Here is a 24,694-nt window from a genome sequence, read left to right as displayed (position 1 = left end):
GTGACCCGAGCTGAAGGCAGAGGCTTAACCCACTGAGCCACTCAGGCGCCCCAAAGGTTTGAATTTTAATCCAAGCCTGTGGAGGAGCCATCAGAGGTTGTGAATGGCAGGCAGTGACGTATTTGGTATTAGAGTCTCAAGGACCACTCTGGGTTGTGAGGGGGAACAGGCCATCGGGGAGACAAACAGAAACACTTAGAAGGCGAGTAATCCAGACAAAAGCTGAGGGTGCTCTAGACTAGGGTGGCTGAGGGAACGACAGGGGGTCACACGGGGGACGTCCCATTGGAGCCAATGGGAATCACTGACTGGCTGTGGGAGGGCAGCAGAAGAGAACCGAGGATCACAGTCCACTTCCGTGGGGCCTGAACAACAGCACGGAGGAGGCCGACAGTTCCTGAGATAGAGAAGAGCAAGCTAAGGGAGGGATTCAAGTTCGGATTTTAACTCATGGGGGTGCCAACACTTACGAGCCTGGACACGGCAAGTAGATGATGAAATACACACAAGTCTTGAGCTCAGAGGAGAGGTCAGCTCTGGCATGACTCCGTGCCAAGAGTGTCCTCTGAGAGGATATGTGAAATGGAGAGGACACCGCTCAGAAGAGGAAATTAAGGCAGAAGGTCTAGTTGCTCACTCCTTGCATGGCCCCAGGGGAGCCTGGAATCATAAGTGACCTGGACCCACCCCCTGGCAATGTGGCCCTCAGAAGGTTCTCTGGGTCTCTGACTGACGATGTTGGTTTGCGTGTCCTGAGCAATGGGGCAGGTTGTACCAGCTCACAAGGACCTCTCAGAATTATCTAACGACATTCATGATATACCTGGTTTCGATGCTGGAATCCCGAGTTTTGTTTCAGAGGCCTCAGAGGCTGAGGCTTGAGCGGGCTCTCCTGGGCGGAGACACATTACAGGTGTCCCTACAACTTGCTGCCAGATGCTCCTGGGTCACCCTCCATGGGGAAGAACCTAAAAGCCCATGCCTGGCTGAGGCCACATTTTCCAGCTGCCTGTCTCTGTGTCCTTTGCTCTGAAACCTGAGCTGTGAATAAAACCTGCTGTTGTGGCTCTCGAGTCCTTCTAGCGACTCGCCCAACTTGGAGCGGTGATGGGACCCTCCAAACACAGCCATTGCCCTTGGAGAGCTTAAGTTTTCGCCAGAGAGAAGAAGAACGAGCGTGAAGCAAACAGGATGCTAGAGTTCGACCAGCCTGACGGTGGCGACTAAACCTTTTTTCATCTGTGTATGACCCAGAGAGGGCTAGGTCGGTGGGAGGTCCTCAGGAAACATGTGCTGGACTTAGCGGAAGAGGTGGAACACGCTGGACGGGCAGGATTTCGCATAAGCTAAGAGGCGAAGGAGGGCATGCCAATTGGAGGAAACAACTTGATGGAGGCCCAAAAGCTTTTTCTGGGTGGTGCCCGGTACGAGAAGGGGTGGCACGGTGTATTCCCTCTGCGCCCACTCAGTCACTTGCCGGAGAGCAAACGGAGGCTGAGGTCCGGATCTCACTGCATCACAGCTGGGCTCATCTCCCCATGCCCCCGAGATTAAAATTCCAGATGGGGCTCTGCTAACTGGTCATCCTGAATTCCATATGGCAGTTCCAAAGCCAAAACCCCCAGCACTTATGCTTCTCTAAACAAGCTTTCCTTAGTCCCAGGGTAGCCTGCAAAAGAAATCGATTAATAACTACTTCCCCCAAAGCGAGCCTCCCGTGAAGGGGAACATGGATACCCAGGGCAAAAGAGAAGAAGCTCTTGGGGAAGGACCAAGAGGTTTCTGTCTGTCTGAACAGCAAAGAGGACAGAAGGTTTCAAGCTTAGAGCTCAGAGAGCCTCTCCTAGAACCATCATCCCCTCCCGCTCGGGCAGGTGGATCAGAGATCTGTCTGAGATCACACAGCGGTCCACGGCTGATACGGGACCAGAGCGCCGGTGGCCCGAGTCCCAGCCCGGGACTCCATCACGTTTTAGCTCCCTGTTTAGTAGTTGTACCCCACCCTGAGAATCATCGCCCACAGAAGGTGGGTGCAGTATGGTTCCCAATTAGCAACCAGCCCTCGCAGAAGCACCTTAAGGGCCAGAACACAGAAACAGGGAAGGGCGGCAGCCGGCCGAGCCATGGCATTACAATCCCAAGGGCCAAGTGAGATGGGTTCCTGACTGCTTTATGGGCTCGGCGGCCTCACTGTTTCTTCCTAGCTTTGAGCCGAGTCAGGCACACTCTGTGTTCTGGGATGGGGGCTCGGGGAGAACAGCGAGCCAAACAGACCTTCCTGCTGGCACAGGTGTGAGGCCAGACTCTTAAATGATCAGCTAAAGGTGGGGGAGGGGAGGGCGGGGCGGGGGGTGGTTGCCACCCAAAGCCCCGGCCCAACCAGCAGCATCGCCTCCCACCCAAGGCATGCGAGTTCAGGGCAGCTGGTGCGAGAGCTCCCGGCCGTGCCAGGCAGCCAGGGTGGGACGTCCACGCCAGCAGCCTGTGTGCCCTGCCCCACTCTCTGACTCGGAGCAGGTGACAACGAGGCTGGGCCAGTTCCTCGGCACAGTGAACCCAGGCAACAACCGAGATGGCAGGCAGGAGACTTAAGGACTGAAGTCACTTCCTGTTGGGGACCCCAGGCGCTCCCACACAGCTCGGGCTTCCTGGGAGGATCACAGGTGCGATCCTGGGCCAATCACAAAATGTGCGAAAACCCCTCCGGGCAGTTGAAGGAGGCTGCGATGAGGTCTAGAAGTTGAAGGAGGCTGCGATGAGGTCTAGAAGGGGACACCTCTATGTGGACCAAATCAGAATGAATGACTCTGCCTCAGTGCCCGAATCTCTCTCACAAAATGTGTGTTAGTCTCAGTCCCTCTCAGGACTTCCAAATCCTTACTCTAAAAAAAGCATTATAATGTCACCACAGTAAATAACCTCATAATTTGGTTGAGGTGCGCCAGAGCAGAGTTAGAAATAACTGGATTTGTGCAGATAAGGGAATCTTACCCTTTAAACTCCAGAACTTTTAAACAGTATTTTTGATGACACAAAATATATGCGTATATATATTACGTGATTCCCAGATCTCTTAACTCTCTCAAATCTTTTCTCCGGCTAACCCAGGGTAATCAGAAGCGACATCCTGTACTGCGTTAAACCATTTTGTTTTTCCGTCCCTTTTCGGGATGTCAGGCCTTCAGTGGGCCCTGACCCTGTCAGTCTGACCTTCTCCCCACCCCACCCATCCCCCACTCCAACATCTCTTCCTGTTGCTTCTAATCTGTATGGCTGGGAAACCAGGTTACAGACCTCTTCAGAGCTAGCTGCCATTATAAACAAGCCACTAGAAAAAGCCTAGGGAATAAAGTGTGTGGCTTTAGTGCTATCTCTGTTTGAGGGAGTTTGTAGCTATTTTCTCTTTCCACAACTGGGGCAAATTACCAGAGGACAGAAGGTGCCAGACGCCTGGCCTATGGTTAAATGTTGCGCTACTGAGTATCTTTCCGGGATCATGCCAGGCCTCAAAGTTCCCTGTCCCCACACCAACTCCCTGGCTCAGTCAGCTCTGAGTGACAGAAAATTGGGAAGAATAGCTAAGAATAAACATGAGGCCATGCCAGAGTCTTCTTTCACACAAATCCAGTGCTGACAAAGCAGGGGCAACCCTGACTTGGGAGAGCTGCTCTAACTCCCAACAGAGGAGCTTCTCTGCATTGCTCCCAGAACCGTGAGGCGCTGAGCATAAGAAATAACAACACGGAGGACATGGGGAGATGGAGATGGAGAGGAGAAGGGAGTTGAGGGAAACTGGAGGGGGAGATGAACCATGAGAGACTATGGACTCTGAAAAACAATCTGAGGGTTTGAAAGAGCGGGGGGTGGGGGTTGGGTGAGCCTGGTGCTGGGTATTAAGGAGGGCACGTATTGCATGGAGCACTGGGTGTGGTGCATAAACAATGAATTCTGTTACTCTGAAAAGAAATTAAATTTAAAAAATGAAAAAAAAAAGAAAAAGGTGATTTCTCAAGCTTACGCAGATCCTTAGGGAAACCCAATGGTGTTAAAAAAAATGCACTAATCAATTGTGTAAGTGCACAATACTCTATTGTTAACTTTAGGCGCTACGCCCTACAGCAGCTACCTGGAACTTTACTCCTCTTGTATAACTGGAACTTTATGCCCATTGAGCGACAACCCCCCATCCCTGCACCCCCCCATCTCCTAATAACACCACCCTACTGTCTGCCTCTATACCTTTGACTATTTTAGACACCTCGTGTGCAAGGAATTGCGCGGCATCTGTCCTGTGACCAGCTTATTTCACTTAGGATAACATCTACGAGGTCCGTCCATAACTCACCAAATTTTATATATTCATTATTTGCAAGGGTTTTTTTTTTTTTTTGGATACCAATTATACCTCAATGAAGCTGGGGGAAATGATACATAAGCCATGGGTTCTACCCTCAAGAAAAAAAAAAAAAGCACTTGTCAGAAGTAAGCCAAACAAGGTGATTTTTGAAGTTTTTAACTGTAGCGATACTTGAGATCTTTCCTAAAAATCTTGGGAGAAACGTGACCGGTGCAATTTACAAGGCGATAGCAATAGCCATCGTGTGTTCCATATTTTCACGATTTAGAAACCACTGTCATAGCCGTTGCTTCATTTGACAAGCTGCAGGGAAGGCCGTTCTCTCTCCCAGCCTCAGCCATCACTTACTTGAAGAACCAACCCTTGAAAATGTTCGTTATTGACAGCGAAATCCCCACCATGTCCACCTCCTCTGTAGGCAAGGATTACCACCAGGTATTGCTGGGAGAGCTGGGCCGGGCCCCAAAGGCCCAGCCACGCGCAGGATAAAAAAGGAGGATGGCCTAGATGCTGGGGTCCCTGCCCTTTGGGGACTTCTAACCCCAGAATTCTGCCTCTGCCAGACCATTAACCCCCCACAGGATGCAAAGAAGTCTCCCTCAGCCTGTCCGATATCATTGTTAGCCCAAGCTGGAAATAATCAGCCAGAACCCACAGGTCATCATTTCGTGATGTGGGGTTGGACATCCGCCAACCAGCAGGATGATCATAGTAGAAATGTTATCGGTCATCTCTGAACCTTGATTTGACATTTGTCAAACAGGAAAGGTAAAACTCATCCCCACCCAGTTTCCAGATATTTGGAGAAGACAAATGAAATATCACAGTAGAATATTTTAGGTTTTAAGGTGAATTTCTTTGAAGTCTCAAAGAGTCCAACTGGCTAAAAGTTAAACCTCTTCCACCACTTCAAAGTGAAGTCACACATAAGAAATCATACATTAGATCTCCAACCAGAGATATGAAAAAGGGGAAAATCTTGGGATTTGATGTTGGGGAGGAGGAGGGATCTTAGGGAGGAAAGCGGTGATCATAGCCGAGATACAAAACAGGAAGAGGAAGACATGAAAGTGTCAAATCGAAGAATCAGAATCGCGCTATGGCAAAAGAAAAGGGAAGTATAAACAGCCACCCTCCAACGATGTTTTCACAACTAGATTCACAGATGACATAATGAAATAACTGAGACACAATTAAGAACACATTAGAGAGGACAAAAGGTTGAATTGCGTGAAATAAATTTAAATGGGAAACTCCAACCTAAATGACTGCTGTACGCAGATCCTGGAAGTGTTTGAACCATAATGAGTTTGGCGGTGATTCTACAAAGTCGATGTGGTTTATATTTACGAACTAATATCTGGGCGACTCTCACCCCGATTCAAGAAAACTAGATGCAGGGCGCCTGGGTGGCTCAGTGGGTTAGGCCGCTGCCTTCGGCTCAGGTCATGATCTCAGGGTCCTGGGATCAAGTCCCGCATCGGGCTCTCTGCTCGGCGGGGAGCCTGCTTCCTCCTCTCTCTCTGCCTGCCTCTCTGCCTGCTTGTGATCTCTCTCTGTCAAATAAATAAATAAAATCTTAAAAAAAAAAAAAGAAAACTAGATGCACACAGAATTTAATAGCACTTATATATTTTATATACATACATATATGCTTACATATACATGTGTGTTTGCATATATGTATGTATATAAAATACGTAAGTGCTATTAATTCTGTGTATATATTCTGTATATATACACATACACACTCACACACACACTCTCTCTCTCTCTCTAGTATACTCCGGTGGTTACGGTTCAGGTAAACACTGAATCAGGTCAGAACAGCCAACCACTTCAACCGCTTTTTACCTCTCAGGTCTTTCTGGGAGTTTGGTCTTCACTTCCAGCAAGAAATCTGGATATGGCTCCACCAGTCACCCTCCTCCTGGGAGAAGGACCACCTTCCCTCGCCCAGGGATACTCATGGACACTGGGGAGTCTGCTCACCCGATCCAGTCAGAGCGCTCACTGTAAATTAAATGGAGCTGAATCAAGCCTGAGGCATTAGGACCACCGCAGACATGAACAGCCTGCCCCGGCCTTGGGAGAGCAACTTGACCAAGAACAACTCTCTCGCACTTTCTTCTCTGATGCTCCCACAGCTCCAGGCAGAACCAGAACCCGGGACGGGGGCCAGACGTGTTTGACCCAGAGGCTCCTCTTCTGTTCCCACAGAGTGGGACTCTCAGGGACAGAAGCAGAAGGGAGAATGGGTGTTTCGTTTTGAGGGAGGAGGCGGGAAAAGGACGGTAAAGGAGAAACGGGAGTATGCCTGTCCTGACTCCTCTCCCAGGAGAAAATGAGCCCTCTGCCGCACAGAAGAGAGACTTCAGCGATCGCTGTTCAGTCCATTACAGAATTAAACATCGGCATCACTCCTACATTCCCTGAGTGGGATGGGAAGTTAATGGTCATCTGGGACCCGGGGAATGCCACAGAGGCCATGGCCAGCTGCCCCATATCCCAGTCTCCCTTGCAGTTAGGTCAGGGTTCCTGTCACTGAAATGCAGGCAGACATGACGGGCGTCCCCTCTGGGATGAGGCGATGAAGGTGCGTGGGCTTTCAGCTGTCTTTTTCTCTGCCATGGTGCCCTTCAAGTTCACGGTCTCCCAATGGCATTGCTACATGACAGGAAAGGGCCAACCAGTCTGCAAAATATCCTAAGACACCCAAAATTCATTCAATAGCTCATGAACTCTCTTCCTGGGCACCCGTCACCTCCTGCCACTTCCCATTTTCCTACCATCGCTGGACACAAAGCTGGCTTAGAGCCTCTACATCAGAACTTCCTCGCGGATTCGAGCTGCCATCAAAACCAAATAAGAGAAAAGTGAGGGGGGAAAAAAAGGACACAACCAAGTTCCTCTCTGTCAAGCCCATCTTAATCCCTTGAGGGACCAGGTTCCATCCACTTTTAAAGTTTAGAATAGAAAGACCAGAAACTTCCCTTGTTCTGTGTTTCTAAATCCTCGAGATGCCAAAAGCCAGCAGGGTTAGCGAGCATAGGCTGGGAGGTACAAGGCTTTAAAGCTTGAACCGAAAGGGCCGGGGACGATTTCACCTTGGCACCTCCCTCATGGAGGAGGGAAGACCTCTTGGCCATTTTTCACCAGGACCCGCAGAAAGCTCTACCTTTCAGCACATGTCCTCCCTGAGATGACGGGGACCCCATATATGATGGCCTATAGCAGATGACCGAAAGTTGGTCTTGAAAAGCATATCTGTCAAAGGCAAGGTCGCATGATCAGCGTGAGTTGGAGAAATTACACATGCCCATTTTTTTTCTTGAACTAGGACTTAAGGAATACTTGGATGTGTCCAGCCCCTGTTGATTAAGAAGGCCGGTCTGGTGGCTCTCCAAAAGCCACAGCCTGGGCTCATCTGTAAGCTTGCCTCTCACTCTGCAGCTAGAATCTGGTTCTGTTGGGAAGGGAGAGCCAGAGAAGTCCCTACTCTCTGACCCAGAAGGCCTCTTCTGAGCGTTGCCCAATGCTCTGTTATACAACATGCAAAATAAATAATCAACTTGAAAAGTCAGGCAGCCAAAGCTCTGCTCAAATAATAAGCTCTTTTACAAGCTGCTTATCACCTGCCAAATTCAGCTCCAGAGGAACACCGGGAACTCTAAATTCTACTGTTCGCATTAACTGCTTGGGGGAAATGGACAAGCTTCAATGGCTTTACTGGTTTCCTCAGAGACAGAGCATAGAGGTTTTCATCCCCCAGCTCCCTGCCCTTGACCTCAATCATTTAAATATGGCTCCCTTCCCACCATCTCCGCGAGGTCTCTATTATAAGCGCGAGCTAGAAAGGGGTCCTGGCCTTTTCTTAGAAAACATACCACTCTTTCCATTCCCTCTCACCCGACCCCGCTGGGGTGAGAAAGGGAAAAATATAAATGCCAACCTTTTCAGAAAGTTCATGGGGAGGGAGCATGTGAAAGGGCGGGAGAGACTCTCTGTTCCTCTACTGGCCTCTGTACAAGCTGACTTGAGAGCAGGGACTAAGCTTTAGTCCTCTTTGCATCTCAACGGTCTAGCACAGTCCCCGAAACATCATAGGTGTTCAATAAGTCATGTACTTAACAGTAAGATTAATAGTAAGTGTAGTTAACCCTTGAGCACTCAGGAACTCTGTTCAACTTCCCATATTTCTTTCTCACATGCCAGTCGAGGAAGCCGAGGCACTGATAGGTTAATAAGCAAATACATGGCAAAGCAATGATACGAACCAAGTGAACAGGCTTTAGAACCTTCCTCCTTAACCACATGGACTGGTACACAGGAATGAGTAAGTGAGATGTTAAAAGGGCTCTCCAGGGGGGCGCCTGGGTGGCTCCGTGGGTTAAAGCCTCTGCCTTCAGCTCGGGTCATGATCCCAGGGTCCTGGGATCGAGCCCCACATTGGGCTCTCTGCTCCGCGGGGAGCCTGCTTCCTCCTCTCTCTCTGCCTGCCTCTCTGCCTACTTGTGATCTCTGTCTGTCAAATAAATAAATAAATAATCTTCTTTAAAAAAAAAAAGGGCTCTCCATATACGAAAGTACGGAACAGGAACCGACTCTGATTCAGAAACCTGGTTTATTCACACAAAAACTTATTAAGCACCTAGTATTCTATGCCGAACCCACTGCTACGAATTAGTGGTGCAAAGATAAAGGCACAGTCGCATCCTTCGAGAAGAGAGACAAGTACAGAGGGCGTACTGGGCACCGATCACATGCCAGGCGCTGTGCTAGGTGCTTCACATGTGTGTCAGCTTCTGTAATCCTGGCAAAACCCCAACGAGGGGAATCCTGGTCTTATTTCGTCCAGATGAAGCACGTGAGAAACTGAGGCCCAAGGAGGAAAAGTGGTTATGGTAATGCTGAGAAGGAAAGGATTCATCTCGCCTGAGAGGGGGCTCAGAGCAGGCTCCGCCCAACAGGGAACACTTGGGCGGGGCCTTGAAGACCGGACAAGAGGAAAGAAATTCACATCCGAACGGTACATGGAGGCCAGGAAAACTCAGCCGCGTTTCCGAAGCCGTCACAATGAAAACACGGAGCTGAGCGGCCAGCCCAGTGCCACGCCGTGTTCTGCAGCTGAGGGGACTTCTTACCCGGGACGGAGGAAAGACTTTGTGGAACTGAGGCCTGAATGTTTATGTCCATTTTCCCGCTGCGTCCAAGCTCTCCTTGGGGCTTAACCGTCCTCACCGTATCTGTAGGAAGTTCTTTTCCTCTTCCTCCTGTGCAACAGGTAATGTTTCTGGGAGGGGACCCCACGCCCATTTTAGCGTAACTGAAGCCAGATCCTCCAAGGTTGGCAAAGGAGGCCGCAGTCACCACGAGGGCCACTTGGAACAGCGACAGCTCATGGCTCCGTTCTGTTTCCCACACTCCGTGACACTCTCTCCTTTGCTAAGCACAGAGGTTCTAAGTCCGAGTCCTTTAAAGGCTGTCCAGGGTTTTCCCTAGTCTGTCCTGCTCAGACCTGCTGACAACTTCCCTTCCCTCGCCCTCTGGCTTCTCTGAGGACGGCTGGCTGCCAGGCCAAGACATGCCGGTGAATAGGGACAGGTGAACTCCAACAACCAGTGAGTACCCTGGGGGCAAACTCTCTATTCTTCCCATGCTAAAGACCCCCTCGAAACACCCCCCCGCCCCACTTCCCCACTATTCTATACAGCACAACTCTTCACGAGGCTTGTCTGCACCCCCTGTGGACAATCTCCCTCCTCCCCCTTCTCTCTTGAATCCACTCCCATCAAGCTTCCGCCCCGTGAAATGGCTGTGATCAAGGTCCCCGAGGTTGCTGAAGTCCACCGAGAATTCTCAGCCCTCCTCTTGCTTGGCCAAACAGAGATACTTTCCATAGTTGATCAGTCCTTCTTCCCTGAAGAACCTTCTTCACTTGACTTCCATGACATCACTGTCTTCCGGTTTTCCTTCTGCCTTACTGGCCGTATCCTGCCGGTCTCCTTGGCTTGTTCCTCATTGTCTTGCTAACCTTTAAATGTGGGAGTGCCCCGGGGCTGGCTCCCTGGTCCCTTTCTCTTCTGGAACTGTTCTCAGTGTCTTCTGGTGTCTTCTTATCATCCATGTCAGGGCTCTGAATACCATCTGGAAACCTAAGGACTAAAAGATGTTCATCTCCAGCCCTAACCACTCCTATAAATGCCAGGCTCATACAGCCTACAGCTTCGATACCTCCACTTACATGTCTAATGGGCATCTCAAATTTAACATATCCAAAAGTTAGCATCTGCTATACCTCAACCTTGTTCTTCCCACAGTCTTTTTTCCAACGATTTATTTAAATGTTTTAAAACTCGGTTCAAGTCACCTGGGTGGCTCAGTCAGTTAAGCATCTGCCTTCAGCTCAGGTCATGATCCCAGGATCCTGGGATGGAGTCCCATGTTGGGCTCCCTGCTCAGCAGGGAGTCTGCTTCTCCCTCTCTTTCTGCCCCTCCCCCTGCTCATGCTCTCTCTCTCTCTCTCTCTCTTTCAAATAAATAAAGTCTTAAAAAACAAAATAAACAGTTCATCCATTTCTCCTACCCCCACCCCCTGCCTCTGGCTACCACCAATGGGTTCTCTGTATCAATGAGCTTGGGTTTTTTTTTTTTCGAAGACTTTATTCATTTATTTGACAGAGAGAGAGAGAGAGCACAAGTAGGGGTAGTGGCAGGCAGAGGGAGACACAGAGCAGGGGGAACCCGATGTGGGACTCGATCCCAGGACCCCAGGATCGTGACCTGAGCCAAACAAATCGCTTTTTTTTTTTTTAAGATTTTATCTATTGGGCACCTGGATGGCTCAGTGGGTTAAGCCACTGCCTTTGGCTCAAGTCATGATCTCAGGGTCCTGGGATCGAGTCCCACATCGGGCTCCCTGCTCAGTGGGGAGCCTGCTTTCCCCCTCTCTCTCTGCCTGCCTCTCTGCCTACTTGTGATCTCTCTGTCAAATAAATAAATAAATAAAATCTTAAAAAATATATTTTATTTATTTATTGAAAGAGAGAGATCACAAGTACGCAGAGAGGCAAGCAGAGAGAGAGAGAGAGGAGGAAGCAGGCTCCCTGCCGAGCAGAGAGCCCAATGCGGGACTTGATCCCAGGACCCTGAGGTCATGACCTGAGCTGAAGGCAGAGGCTTAACCCACTGAGCCACCCAGGCGCCCCCAAAGACAATCTCTTAACCAACTGAGCCACACAGATGCCCAATGAGCTTAGTTTTTCTTTGGTTTTTTTGTTTGTTTGTTTTTAGAGTCCATATAGAAATGAGATAATATGGTATTTTGTCTTTCTCTGCCTATCTTATTTTACTTAGCGTAATGCCCTCAAGGTCCACTCATGTTGTTGCAAATGACAAGATTTTATTCTTTTCTATGGCTGAATAATATTCTATTATATATATTTATATATTCCATATATTTACACATGTGTGTATGTGTGTATATATGTAATCCATATAATATGCCACTACATATATGTGTGTATATATACATATATATATATATATACATACATATATATATATACATATATATATATATATATGTATATATACACACACACAAATTCCTTTTTCCATTCATCCATCAATGGACATTCAGTAGTTTCCATATCTTGGCTACTGTAAATAATGCTGAAATGAACATGAGCTGTATCTATCTTTTCAAGTTAGTGTTTTCATTTTCTTTGAATAAATACCCCAAAGTGGACTTGCTAGTTCATACGGTAGTTTCATTTTAATTTTCTGAGGACTCGCCATACTGCTTTCCATAATGGCGGCACCAATCTGCTTCTAGCCAGCCAGGTGCGAGGGTTCCCGTCTCTCCACACCCTCACCAATACTTGTTATTTCTTGCTTTTTAATACTAGCCATTCTGACAGGTGAGGAGTGATAGCTCACTGTGGCTGCGATTTGCAGTTCCCTGATGATGACTGATGCTGAGCACATGTTCATGTACCTGTCGGACATCTGGATGTCTTCTTCGGAAAAAATATCCACTTAGATATAAAGGCAATTTTTAATCAGATTGCCTTTTGCTACTGAGCTGGATGAGCTCTTTATATATTTTGGATATTAGCCCCTTATCAGATACATGATTTGTAAATATTTTGTCCCATTCGGTAGATGGTCTTTTAATGCTGTGAATGGTTTCCTCTGCTGTGCAGAAGCTTCTCGGTGCGATGTCATCCCCCGTATTTATTTTTGCTTTCATAGCTTTTGTTTCTGGTGCCAGATTCAAAAAATTCGTCACCAAGACCTACGACAAGGAGCTTATGACCCGTGTTTTCTCCTAGGAGTTTTATGGTCTCAGGTCTCATGTTCAAGTCTTTAATCCATTTTGAGTTAATTTTTGTGTATGGTGCTAAGACAGTGGCCCACTTTCATACTTTGGCATGTGGCTGCCCAGTTTTCCCAGCACCATTTCTTGAAGCGATCTCCTTTCCCCGCTGTATATTCTTGCTCCCCTTGGCTATATACTTACCGACCGTATAGGCGTGGGTTTATTTCCAGGCTCTCGATCCTGCTCCATGGATCTCTGTATCTGCTTTTATGCGAGTTCCATACTGTTTTAATCACCATAGCTTTGGAACATAATAATATAGAAATCAAGGAGCATGATGCCTCCAGCTTTGTTCTTCCCTCTCAAGGTCGCTTTGGCTACCTGGGGGTTTCTGCAGTTCCATATACGTTTTAGGATTATTCATTCTGTTTCTCTGAAAAATGCTGTTGGAATGTTGGTAAGGACTGCGCTCCGTCTATAGATTGCTTTGGGGAGTACAGACATTTTAACAATACTGATTCTCCCCAGTACATCAGCATGGAATAGCTTTCCCTTTGTGTCTTCACTTTCTTTCAAAATGGAGCTTCTGATATACTTCCAACCTTGTTCTTCCCACAGTCTTTACCAATGCAACTCCATCCTTCCAGCTGCTCAGAACAAAAACCTTGGCAACCTCCAGAACAGAAATGCTGTGTTACACAACTCTGGAGGGCAGCAGCCACATTTATTCAATGCTACTGGTGTTATGCAACACGGTGACCCTGTTTCCCTTCATTCCTCTTTCTCCAACATCCTACATCTGATCTGTTAGCAAATTCACTCGGCTCTACCTTCGAAATACACCCCAAAACCCAACACCTTCTCCCCAGTTCCATAGCTATCAGGCTGCCCCAAGCTTGTCCCCTGATAACTTCTTCTCCAGAAACACAACTAGAGCAATCCTTTTAAAATATGTCAAATCACATCACTCCTCTACTCAAAATTCCCCACTCCTTCCCATCACACTCCAGGAAAAAGTCAAGATTCTTACAATGACCTATAAAGCCTTGAGTTGTTTTTCTTGCTTTGATATTTATCCCTATCTATCCTATGCATTTTATGTGTTTATCTCGATGGATTATCTGTTGTCCACATAGGAATATAATATTTGTGAGTCAGGAACTTAGTGTGGTTTGTTTACAGATGAAGCCTCGGTGTCTACAGTAATATCTGACACAAAGTACACGCTCAATATATATTTGTAGATGATGGGGCGCCTGGGTGGCTGAGTCAGTTAAGCCTCTGCCTTCAGCTCGGGTCATGATCCCAGGGTCCTGGGATCGAGCCCCGCATCGGGCTCCCTGCTCAGCAGGGAGCCTCTTCTCCCTCTCCCTCTGCCTGCTGCTCTGCCTACTTGTACTCTCTAACTGTCAAATAAATAAATAAAATCTAAAAAATATATATATATATATATATATGTATATATATATATACTTGTAGATGAAATAAATGAAGCAGGTTACAAAGAAGAAGTCTTTACACAAGGGCCAGAATCATACCAAAACACAATATAAGAAGTGAAATGCCGCTTGAGTAGCCAGCTAGTGCTGGGACCAAGTCAAATCTCGGGAGATGTTCAGTTCCAACCTCTTACTGTTTGTTTTCCCATTGATTTGATATTTTACCTGAAAGTCTCCTTTCTTTTGCCTCCTAAAGAAATGCACCTATATGTAGTAAAGAGCGCCCCCTGGTGGAAGCAATCCGCCCAAGCAATGGAAAAGAAAATCCTAGAGCAACAGGCTTTAAATTGTAAAGGACACCCTTGGGGACAAAGGAAGTGACTCCAACATTTCACAGAGAAAGTCCTCTATAGAAATGAGGGGAACTAAAGATTCAGTTCAAAGTACATGGGGGTGGGGGTGGCATTTATCAACTTATTTTACTGCTGAAACTTTTCTGCAACTGAAAATGAGAAAAAAAAATAATTCACTGCAAGCGGAACTTTTAAGTGCCTACTCCCGAAGAATTTTTAATGTGGTAGAAGACAGGATGTAAGTGATGCATACAAATAAGTACAAAGCAATGGATATGGTTGCGGATGAGGGGCTAGGGGGCAAATAAGAGGAATGAACTAAGAGCTATGACTTACCCAGGAAAGAGAAGTATAGCTTTGGGCTGAGTAAATCCAGGAAGACAACTTGGAGGGGGTGGTTCTGGAGCTGAGCCTTGAAAGACAGACAAAATTTTCATAAGAGAGCATTCCAGGTAAAGGCCTAAATGTAGGGAAGGGCACCGCATGTGGAAACCCAAGCAGGCCAAAAGGGCTCTGCAAAGGTCACAGTCTGAGTGACAGCACAATTCAAACCCCTCCTTGAAAAGGGCAGAGATATATTCTCAAGAGGAAAGTCCTTGGCAGAGGTAAACACAGGAAGGGACCTAAGAAATGCCCCCCCCCTTTTGGATGTTTTCGTTTTCCTTTTCCTTGTTCTCCCTTGGATGAGAGAAACACTATTAAAAACTATGGGGGGAAACAAAGATCAAATGCGAACCCCAAGATAAATTGTCCAGCTTACATACCCGAGGATTCTGAATCCACAATATTGAGGGGCCCCTGGGTGGCTCAGTGAGTTAAGCGTCTGCCTTTGGCTCAGGTCATGATCCCAGGGTGGCTCAGGTCACTTCACTTTCAACTTTTGAAACATTATAGACTTGCCAACCCCCCTCCGAAAGTTGTGAAACTAGTATGAAGTGTCCTCCTATACCCTACCCAGATTTCCCATTTTTTATAACCATCTTACATATATTTATATTACCATCTTATCGAACCACAGTACAGTATTATAGACCGAGAAGTTAATGTTCATGCAATACTATTATCGATAGACTGTATTTTTTCCATTTGTCCCAATGTCCTTTTTTCAGGTCGGGGATCACAGATGTCTTCTTTGACTCCTTTAACCCAGAACAGTTCCTCGGTCTCTTTTCATTACCATGATGCTTTTGAAAAACACTAGCTGGTTTCACCTTGGGGTTTATCCGATGGCTTGTCAGGACTCCATTTAGGTTACGTGCATTGGCAAGAACATTGCAGATCTGATCTCGGTGCGCCCTTCTCGGTGCGTGGACGGTTCTGGCCTGAAATAGTTATTACCGTGGTGCTAGTCGAAGAAGTTTCTAGTCCCATTGTTCTTTCTGCATTTTATCAATTGGAATGTTGTTGTAAACAAGTGCTTTGCCTTCTCCCTCGTTTATTTACTCAGTTATTTCTTTATATTCACATGGACTCGCGGGTGCTAATTTTACTCTCTGGGTTATGATCCATTACTACCATTAATTATCTTGTGGCTTGTCACAGAGTTCACCATTGGAAACCCCTTCAAAGTGACTCCCGCATCCTCCTGGCATGTCGCCATTATTCCATGGACACTGTCTTACTTTCTGGCAGAAGAAGACATTCCAGGCTCATCTTCTAGTCTCCCTGCCCCAGCCTGGGGATCAGCCCTATTTCTCCGAGAGTTCTGGTTCCTTTTATTTGGAGAATGGTGTTTTGAAACCCAGATCTGAGTGCTAGGTGTGCTCCCTGGTTTTGGGGTGTCACTGCTTCCAGGCCTTCTAAGCAGTCAGAGCTAGGAGATATACGCATATCCACAAACCATTCTATTTCTGTATCTGTCTCTGGGTGGGCGGGTGCGCGCATACAAAATGACGCTTGGTGCATTCATGCCAATAACCTCTGATCACCACCCGTCTTGTCTTTTCTTCCATGTAACTCCTTCCTCCGACAGAGTAAAAGGTGGTTCTCGTTACTCACAATAGATCATTTGCTCGAGACTAGAATCTACGTAGATTCAGAATTGCCAACCCGAATCCCTGGGGAAAACAAAGCTACTATCTAGAGAACGGGACTTCTGTTCCTTTCGGGGGTGGGGGATGGTCTGAAGTGTGCCCCCTGAACCAGCAGCAGCAGCTTCATCCGGGAACTTGTTAGAGATGCAAATGCTGAGCTCCAGCCTCAGCGATTACAAATGCTGGAGGGGAGGCCATCTCCCAGAATCCCCCCACCCCCAGCTCCCTCCCTAGGGGACTCTGATGCACACTGAAGTTTGGGAACCACTACAGGAGAATACAAAGTCAAAATACTCTTTTCCCAAGTTCCCATCCACCCCTGTAAATCATTAATCTCATTAGTTTTTGGTTTCTCTTTCCACACAAGGAGCATTGGTTTTCCGTGGCTCCTGTAACAAATTACCACAAATGTACTGGCTTAAAATGCCACAAATGTAAGATATTACAGTTTTGAAAGTCAGAAGTCCAAACTGAGATTCATAAGGCTAAACGTCCAGGTGTGGGCATGGACTGTGTTCTTCTGGGGGGCTTTTGTTTTTAAGGATTTTATTTGTGAGGGAGAGAGAGAGAGAGTGAGTGAGCACAGGCAGGGGGAACGGCAGGCAGAGGGAGAAGCAGGTTCCCCACTGAACAAGGAGCCCAATGCGGGACTCGACCCCAGGACCCCCGGGATCATGACCTGAGCCGAAGGCAGATGCTTAACCGACTGAGCCACCCAGGAGTTCCCGTTTCTGGGGGCTTTAAGGAAGACGCTGTTCCCCTTTCTTCCCAGCCTCCATGCGCTGCCTACATTCCCTGACTGCGGCCCCTTCTTCTATCTTCAAATCGCTCTGGCAGGGAGCCCTGCTTCCATGCGCACATTCCCTCCCTCGGACTCTGCCCCTCTGCCTTCCTCTCACAAGGATCCCTGTCATCCTGTTGGACCCACCAGGATAATCTCCTCAGGTTTCCATCCCAAGTCACACACGCGGCGTCCCCTCTGTCATATAAAGCCACACAGACAGAGTTCTGGGGGTTAGTATGTGAGCATCTTTGGGAGGCGCCATCATTCTCCCACACAGATTTTTTTTTTAAGTTTCTAAAAACCCAGAGTGACCGATCTTTGTGTCCTTCTTACAACTGCTAAACCGCTACCCTCTCTTCTCAGAAAGAGCCCAGCCTCTTGACCCTGCCAGCCTCCTTCGCCTCCTTCCGTGTCCTTGACTGTGCCACATCCTTGATGGCTTTCAGCCTTCGCACCCACTCTTCGACGGCCTAGAATATTCTTTCCCCAGTTCCTCTCGTGGTTGGCTCATTCCTCCAGCCTCATCTCAAATGTCAGCCCTCTGAAGAAACTATCTCTGATCACGAGAGAGGTAAGAGCCGTCTCAATGACTGTGATTTCGCCTGTTTTTTTCTTTATCACTGACGCCAGTCTGTAATACATGACGTATCAGTTTGTGACCCTTCTTCCTCACTAGAACATAATCTCCACGAGGGTGGAGACACTGGGTATCCCTGGACATCCCTAATGTCTAGCATAGTAGGTGCACAGCGGATCGTCTGTAAGTGCTGGCAGGCTGGATGAAGGCTGCTCTAGCGTGGGTGGCCAGTAGAGGGCGAGTGTGTTGCTGCTCCGAAACGAGCGAGCAAACGGAACGATCCGTGTGACTCCCTGTGACTCTAAGTACGGCTGATGCAGACTTTCACTGTGCCCAGTACAACCCAAACAAGTTCTTATCTGTCATGCATTCCTTCGTTCCTCCACAAGTATGCGCTGAATAGCTAATATACACACGTTTGATCCACACAACAATACAAGGAGATACTGTTACCGTTATCCCCATTTTACCGACAGGAAGACTGAGGTTCAGAGAAGCAGCGTGGCCAAGGACACGCAGCTAGGGAGCTACTATGTGCTTCTATATGCTAGGCTTTACGCTGGGCTCAGGCTACGCCAGGGAACAAGCGAACATGTTCCTTGCCCTCTCTGGTGGATGGTCCGAGGATGAATCCACGCTTACAGGGGGGTGTGCTAAGTGTTATGATTGGGGTCTGCTAAGGGTGCTGTGGGAGCACTGGCCTGGGACAGTGAAATCAGGGTGAGGTGTGAGAGGAGGCTTCTGGGACGAGGAAGCACTTGAACTAAATTTGAAGCCTAAGTAGATCTTAGCTAGATGAATGGAGGACCAACTAGCCAGCTACAGATTGGGCTCACAGGCTATCATTTTCCTGGAAGTTTCCAGAAGTTTCCAGAAATTTCTGTTTTTCTATGGTCTGGCCTTCACCGCCGCTTTGCAGGGTAAGAAATCTAACATCACGAGTAACCTAGAGTTATGTGACATTGGGAACTGTGGCACACACACTAGTAACACTCAGGAGAGGATGACGTTTATATATCAGAGTTCATTCGCTGAACTGGGAAGTGGCAAGACCCGGGGTCCCCACGCTTTCTCTTTCAAGGGCCAGACGGTAAATGTTTTTAGTTCTGTGGGTCATATGTGGTCTCTGGGCCGCTGCTACCCGCTGCCACTGCAGCGCAAGGGCAGGGATGGGGACTCATAAACAAATGAGCGTGGCTGTGTTCCAACCAGACTTTACGGACCCAAAGACGAGGCAGGTTTATGGAGCCCCGGCCTAGAATAAGAGAAGTAGTTACAAGATTCATATGCTTCGTCACAACGCTGTGTCCACAGATGCAAGAGAGACAAACCCACCTCTGGTATCAGACTGGGCACCTTCTCTCCTAGACAGTGACTGCCCAGACGGACACCGCCAACACTGGCCTCACTTGACCTTTTTTAATGCTCGGCCGCCCTACAGAATCCCACCCCTTCCTAAAGCGCTGGGTGTACACGAAGGCTCTACTCACCAGGAAAACTCCAAGGAAAATGCCAATAGCATGGGTTCCCGGCAAGTTCCCAGAGAAAGCCATTCTCCTTCGTCACCTGCAGGGGGAGAGAGCAGTCTTCATTTACAGCTGTTTCCCGCAAAACAAGGGACAGACTTGACAAAGATAATTCAAGACTCTGACATGTAAACTCCACAAAGGGAGAGATTCTGTTTCAATTAGACAGAATCTTTTATTTTTATAAAAAGCAGTGTAGGTTCCCCGTAGAAAATTAGGAAACAAAAATAAGAAAGGAGAAACATTATATTCCCACCTCCCAGAAATTAGCCATATTAAGAGCCTGGTATAGGGGGTGCCTGGATTCGCTCAGTTGGTTAAGTCTTTGGCTCAGGTCATGGTCCCAGGGTCCTGGGATGGAGCCCCTTGTCGGGCTCGCTGCTCAGCGGGGAGTCTGCTGCTCCATCTCTCTCTGCCCTTACTCCCACTCGTGCCATCTTTTTCTCTCTCAAATAAATCTTTAAAAAAAAAAAAAAGAGCTTAGTGCATATCCTTTCAGATCTGCTTCTAAGAGTACGTAATACATATCTGCATTTTCTACCAAAAAGAGAGAGAATGGGTACATAACCCTTGGTGACTTTTTCTTAATCAGTCGGTCACCTCCACTGTTGCACATTAATAAATTTCTATCTCACCAAATACCCAACCATATTCCAATTTCCCTACTTTCCCCTGAATGTCCGATAAAGCTGGCTTGCTCCAATCAGGATCCAATCTCAGATCACACTTGCACCTTTAGTCTCTTTTCATTTAGAATAGTATCGTCTTTCAGGACGGGATCTTGTTTCCTGCTCTATCTGCAATGCCTTTAATAGCTCCTGGTATCCGGTAGGAGCTCAATAGATGCTTATATAATTAACTAGTTAATATAAAACTTAGAGGAAGAAGGGGTTTCACCCTAGAGCTTATCTCCTCCACCCATCACACTTTATGTCCATTTTATATATAAGGAAAATCAGGACCAGAGAAATGAAGTGACTTCCCAAGGTCACCCAGCAAGTACATGGCAATTTCTGTTCATTCTGTTAAACTAAGAGTTGTCAAACTTCTGTGAAGGACAAAAAATAAATCTTTTAGGCTTCATAATAAAATATAATGACAGGAATACAATAATGGACTACAAGCTTTTGTTATACAGGTCTACTAGTGAAAAAAAATGGAATAGAAGAATAACATTTTGTTTAACTGTGGTTGAAAGTCAAGTGTTCCCCACAAACTAACTGATTGTAATGGTTCATCTGATAAAACTTTCTTAGATTACAAGTCATAGTTTGCCAACTTCTGTCCTATGCTGCTTATCTGTGATTTGGCTTTTTCTTTGTGTTGGAGTGAAAAGAACATCCTTCTTTATTAATGGTTATAGTTGGGCTCTGGCTTATTGAAGTTATATGGTACTAAAATACCAGTAAGGAAAACTCCTTAGCCAGTCCCTTAAAATGCATTATCTTGTCTTACTTCAGTACCTAACTGTGGGAAAGGCCTGTCTTCTTTCATTTAATTTGCAAGAAGGTAGGTTGCATTGTGACTGTGGTTTTCATAATTAACCATATGTTAATATTTAATGCAGCTGACCAACTTAGAAATCAGTACAAGTGAAGATGGTAATTGGCCTATGTCAGGGCGATTTCTTTTTCTCAAATAAAAACATGCTATGCTATTTAAAGGTAGAGAAACAAATAGCCAAAGGGTTAAAAGAATAGAAAGTGGTTGCTTTGCGGGGGGAGCAGGGAATGGGGAGAAAAGCTGGGGACTCCTTTCTTTAAAAAAAAATAATAACAGGGGCACCTGGGTGGCTCAGCCATTGGGCGTCTACCTTCAGCTCAGGGCATGGTTCTGGGATGGAGCCCCGCATTGGGCTCTCTGCTTCAGAAGAGGCCTGCTTCTCCCTCTCCCACTCCCCCTGTTTGTGTTCCCTCTCTCCCTGTGTCTCTCTCTGTCAAATAAATGAATAAAATCTTTAAAAAAAAAAAAAACAAAGCTTGTGGAATTACTTGACTTTTAAAACTGCATATGTTTATAATTTTGATAAAAATACAAGAAAGAAAACCAGAGGGGCGCCTGGGTGGCTCAGTCGTTAAGCGTCTGACTTCAGCTCAAGTCACCGTCCCAGGGTCCTGGGATCCAGCCCCGCATCGGGCTCCCTGCTCAGCAGGAGGCCTGCTTCTCCCTCTCCCACTCCCCCTGCTTATGTTCCCTCTCTCTCGGTGTCTCTTTCTGTCAAATAAACAAAATCTTAAAAAAAAAAAAAAAACCAGAGGTACTTTAAAGCCCCTTCTAGAAAAGGCTTCTTGAATACTTTCCTCCATCCTCCCAACTGAGGTTAGGATCCTTTTTCTCTGCCCCCCACAGCATCCTGTGCTCAATTCCGTCAGAGCACTTAACACACTGTGCTATAATTATGTTTCTCTGTCTCCCTCTTGGAGCCATGAGCTCCTTGCATGGACGGGCTATGTATCCCTCATTTCAGCAACTAGATTTTATAATATTTAAAAAGCTAGTCATTCAAGTGACTCAGTCTAGGCAAATTAACATCGCAAGGAAATACCAAACAAAAAGACCAACTAAGTGTTGTGGAGGCTATGGAGAAATTGGAAACTTCACACATTTACCAGGGGCCATCTTAAATGGTGCAGCCACCCTGGAAGAGTCTGGAAGTTCCCGAAAAAGTGAAACATACAGTAGCCATCTGACGCAGAAATTCCACTCATAAAGCAGGGAACGAGGGAACATGGTCCGTGCCTTCTCTAGTGGAGGGACGGAGAATGAATTCAAGCTTACGGGGCAGTGTGTTAAGAGTTTGGATAGAAATTGGCTAAGGGTGCCTGCGGAGGGAGCGCCAGCGTAGAGCAGTGAAATCAAAAGAATTGAAAACATATGTCTACACAAATGTTCCCAATTACTGGATTACTCTTAATAACCAAAAAAAAAAAAAAACACCAAAAACCCAAATGTCCATCAACTGATAAATGGGCCAACAAAGGTGGTATATCCATAAAGCGGTATATCCATACCATGGAATATTATTCAGCTACAGAAAGGAATGGCATACGGACACATGCTACGACATTCATGAAACTGGAAAACATTGCCCTAAGTGAAAGAAGCCAGTTGCAAAAGACCACACAGTGTAGGCTTCCATTCGTATGAACTGTCCAGAAAAAGCAACTGCATAGAGACAGAAGAAGGATCAATGGTTGCTTAGGGTTAGGGGTCCGAGGAGAGATTAACTGTGGTTTTATGGGAATTGGCAGTGGACAGCGGGCTGGGAGCAGTGAATGGGGACCAAAATATGCTCAAACCAGACTGCGGCGATGGGTGCACAACTCTGCCAATTTACCGAAAAGAACTGTACGCTTAAAATGAGTGGATTTTATCGTATGCAAAGTGTAAGGCTCTTTTTAAAAGCCCTCAATGTATCCCATTATTTAGTTTCTCTCTAAATTAGCTTTTTCCCCCCCAGCTGGACTATACCCGCGTTACAACAGCTGGTGAGAATGGTGGTGAACGAAGTTTCTGAGGGTTGTGCTGACAGACACATAAAAATCAGCATCTGCGTGTGAAATTGTCAGATGTCTTGCGGTGCACGAGGCATTTCCGGTTGGCTGATCCAAGTGTGCAGCCTGGCAATCCTTGGCCGCCCTGCCAAGCCAGGTGTAGAGCGAGCCTAAGGCCCCCACTCCAAGTAAGGAACGGAGGCAAATATGAGAATCACCTCCCGCACCTCTCAAGCCCGGTGCACAACCAAGTGAATGTTCCAATTAGGGCATATCCGTGAAAATGGTGATTTGGGGGTGGGGGTGGGAGTAATCTGGTCAGCGCTTATTGGGCAAGGAGGTCCTGCCAGAACAGCCAATCGATCCAAACTACCCCCCACCAACCCCCGCTCCCCGCGCTCGGCTCACTCCCACGGGGTCCCCCTGGGAACAGCACGTCCCTCCACGGGGACGACGGGATGCGACAGCGCCCCTCCGAGCTAGGGGAAAACCTGGCCCCGAGTACCCCCCACCCTCTGCTTTGCGGGAAGAGCAAAAACTGCCACAGAGCCAGAGCTAGGGGTCTCCTCCCCGGGGGCTCCGGGCGCCCAGGAAACTCACGCGGCTGCTCGGCAGGGTCGCCTGGAGGTTACAGGTCAGGGAAACTGGACTTGAGTCGCTCTCGCTGCCGCCGCAGAGCAGAAGGACAGAGCGGTGGAGGGGGCGGGGGGTGAGTAGGAGAGCGCGCCCGCAAGGGGTGAAGCCACCCCCGCGGACCCCAAGACCCCGCGACCCCGCCGCGACTCCCGGGTCACGTGGCCGCCGCCCCTCCCCGCCCGGCGTGTCGCGGCGCCCCTTGGCGGCGAGCGGCGGGCACCGCGGCGGCGCGGGCGCGGGCCGGCTTCCGGTGCACTCCGCAACCGAGAGGAGGGCTGCAGAGTGGGGCGCGGGGGGGGGGGGGTACGGCCGCCCTGGGAAGCCCACCCAGACCCAAACTGGGGTTGCCGGAGGCTTTTGCCTTCCACCCTGGCCTCCTTCTCCCCAGGGACCCCAAAAAGAGCAGATCCGCCCCATAATTATCTTACACCTTGATCCAGGCTCCCTCCTGCGAAAGTGGAACAGAATGAGGCAGTTTTGGGGGCGCCTGGGTGGCTGATGCGGTTAGACGTCTACCTTCGGCTGGGGTCATGATCCCAGGGTCCTGGGATCCAGGCCCCCATCGTGCTCCCTCCCTCTGCGGCTCCCCCTGCTTGTGCTCTCTCTCTCTGATTGTCAGATAAATAAATAAAACCTTTTTAAAAATTAAGGCAATTTTGTTAGAGGTAGGTTTTTCTTGATGTGCCTAGAAAATAAGTACTTTCAGGTGTGTGAATGTGAGCTAATTATGACCTCCCTGAGCCTGTTTCCTCCTTTATAAAATAGGGGTAATAATAGCACCTACTTCACAAGGTGTTTGTGAGGATTAAATAAAATAATCCACCTGTTCAAACTAAGACAGCTAACTCAAAATGGAGTCGCTTATGCTAAGCCCCCAGTCACCAAACCCAGACCTAATAACGGTTTCTACCTCTCCCAGAAATGGAATCCTAAAGCAGTAAATCAGGAATTACCGAGTCAGTACTAATGAAGTAACCTAAACGAAAGTGACCTCACCACAACCAATTCACTTTTTGCTAGTATCTTCTTTGTTTCTGCTCCCTTCAGTGTACAAAAGTCTTTCATCTTGTATGGTATCTCTGAGCCTCTTTCTATCTGCTTGCTGCCCAATTCATGAATCCTTAAATAAAGTCAATAACGTCTTTAAAATGGACTCGGTTGAATTTTGCTTT

General features: G+C 47.6%; 1 long non-coding RNA gene across 1 annotated transcript; it reads right to left on the bottom strand.

Moving 5' to 3' along the window:
• Positions 1–14,817: 14,817 nt before the first annotated feature.
• On the bottom strand, positions 14,818–23,680 carry LOC123935160. The gene is made up of 3 exons (XR_006816881.1): positions 23,487–23,680; positions 19,357–19,432; positions 14,818–14,884 (listed from the first exon to the last, which is right to left on the bottom strand). It is a non-coding gene; the product is annotated as an uncharacterized LOC123935160 (long non-coding RNA).
• Between the last annotated feature and the right edge of the window lie 1,014 nt (positions 23,681–24,694).

The sequence above is a fragment of the Meles meles genome, chromosome X (genome assembly GCF_922984935.1).
Source record: "Meles meles chromosome X, mMelMel3.1 paternal haplotype, whole genome shotgun sequence".
Taxonomy (NCBI): domain Eukaryota; kingdom Metazoa; phylum Chordata; class Mammalia; order Carnivora; family Mustelidae; genus Meles; species Meles meles.
This window is presented reverse-complemented; position numbering and strand designations above follow the sequence as displayed.